Here is a 2468-nt window from a genome sequence, read left to right on the forward strand (position 1 = left end):
GCCGAGCCACCCTGAGGTGGCTCGGCCCAGTGCCGGCCACCCAGAGGTGGCCGACACTGTTCCGTGCGCGGGCACAGTAAAGGGTGCCTATAAATAGGCCACTTGGTTCATTTGTTCAGAGGTTGGAAATTTTGGAGGCGAAGCTCTGCCGGATTCAAGACTCGAAACTTAAAAAAGATTGGAGCTTTGGGACTTCGGGGACTCACTCTTCCAGATCTGGTGCTCAGCGATCGTCAACGCCAAAAAAGGCAGGTGTTCGAGAGGACCGGATCTCAGATCTACGCAGACGTGCTCCGGATCTAAGCTTGGTCTTAGATCCTGAGACTTGGACGGTTGTTTCCTTGGTGAACCAATCCTCCCCGGCTATTATTTCCTTGGTGAAATAATACCCGTCGTACTGCTTAGATCTGATCGGATCTAGATCTCGCGGTGGTCCACGGATAAACCCCGGTGCAGGCAAAGAACCCACACAAAGCAAGAGACCGCAAAACAGGAGCTCGTGATTCGTTCGACACTGGAGTCCAGTAACGAACGAATTTTCCCGCGAACAACCGGTCCGGTCGACCGCATTCTGATATATTGCAGAAAATGATTTTTGACTCAACTTAAAATATTTGCAAAATATTTATTTGACCTCTAAAAATTATGAAACTTTGTAAAATGTTTTTAATACTAAAAAAAACTATTTGGAAAAAGAATTTTGCAGATAGGTCCTCATACTTGTGATAAATAGTATTTTGTGAAAAATGCTTAAAAAACATAAATATGAAAACGTGTGTGTGATTCCCAATAGCTTCAAGTAAAATCAGTAACTCTTTGCCTACATTCTAGCACTAGAGAGAAAATAAAAAAATAGCTAATATCCTCACATAGAATAAAGTTCTTGAGTCTTGATATAGCTTTAATTTTGATGAAGCTTCTATATGAATTTGTTGTTCTTGGAATAACATTGCTTCATCATTATGCCTCATCCTCCTTTGGATATCATCGTTGTAGCATATGTTCCATCCATCCTCCATAAATGGCACTAACAAGCTTGATAAATGAATTTACTATATTTGCACTCAATAAGCCATTAGTACCGTTAATGGTGGTTGTAAAACATCATCAAAACATAAGGGCTAACAATCTGGTCACCGAAGCTCCTTTATTGGTCAGGTTCTAAAATAAATACTCCGCCCAAGACACTTGTTTGACACCACCTCCTCAAGCCCCTATCTGCTGCATGCAGATGTGGAAGTGACACATGACTTCCCAAAGAGTAGAATAAATTTCGGGGCTCGATTTTCTCAAAATTTTAAGTTCCGCTGATCCGAGAACATATTCTTCTTACGGCAGGTCCCCGAGAAGATGACCCAAGACGTGGTGCATCTCGTGATGAGCAAAGTCTAACTCTCCCACCGGGGTGAATAGAGTACAGGTCTCGGGGTTGTACCTCTCTAATATAGAGAAGAAATGAAAGTGGTTCTGAATGATCCCGAATTTAGTAGCCCGCACGGGAATCTCTAGGCCAGCTTGGATGAGAGGCGTTGTCAGTTCCTCCAAAACAAATTTGGTCATCCGGGTCCACCACCCTGTCACCGGAGAATGAACCCAGCCAGGAGTTCTAAACTCTTGCGCGGGAAACTCTACTTTCTTTGCCATAAACTTCTTGATAAAGCTGTTCCCGGGCTAGCCACTTCACCAACAGGGTACTCTTTGGTGAACAAGCCTGGGCGTAGGGCTGCCACCTATCTGTTGTAACTAACCGTGTGGACCCCTTGAAAAGTTAGGCTTCCGAGAACAACTCCATCCTGATCCTTAATGAGGTTCCAATCCATACGCCTTGGGATGGAAGCACACTGAAAGTACGATATGGGGAACATCCTCTCCATATTAGGCAAGAAAAGGTTGTGGACTCCAACTTTCCCCATCATAAGCAACGCCTGCCTCAAAGTCAACGAAATCCCCGAAGAGGAATCCAGGTTTGACTATCGGCTTACGGCTCAGGTTCTCAAGTCTAGCGTCTATAACAAATATCCTAAGAGTTTCGGGAGAAGCTTGAGTGATTAGTTCCACACGGCTCTTCTCCGTAATTCGGAAAACCGGGAGTTCTCGGCGCAAGTTGAATGTCATGTTCAAATCCACGCCACCTTCATGACCAAAATGATGGCGTAAAGGGAGAGGCACACTGGTGTGACGCACTGCAAAAATAAAGAAAAAAGTTAGACAATGCAAAGGTAATCAAACGCGGAGATCAAGCCTCGCGTCAAAAATCTTAGACGCGGAGATCGAGCCTCGCGTCAAAATTCTTAGATGCGGAGATCGAGTCTCGCATCAAAAATCTTAGACGTGGAGATCAAGCCTCGCGTCAAAAATCATAGATGCGGAGATCGAACTCCATGTCGAAAATACTAAACGACAGAGTCCAGCTCCGCGTTATCGAAATGAGTTTCCTCGTTGATTCAAAAATAGGAACTCGCCATAGT

This window comes from Asparagus officinalis, chromosome 2 (assembly GCF_001876935.1).
Source record: "Asparagus officinalis chromosome 2, Aspof.V1, whole genome shotgun sequence".
Taxonomy (NCBI): domain Eukaryota; kingdom Viridiplantae; phylum Streptophyta; class Magnoliopsida; order Asparagales; family Asparagaceae; genus Asparagus; species Asparagus officinalis.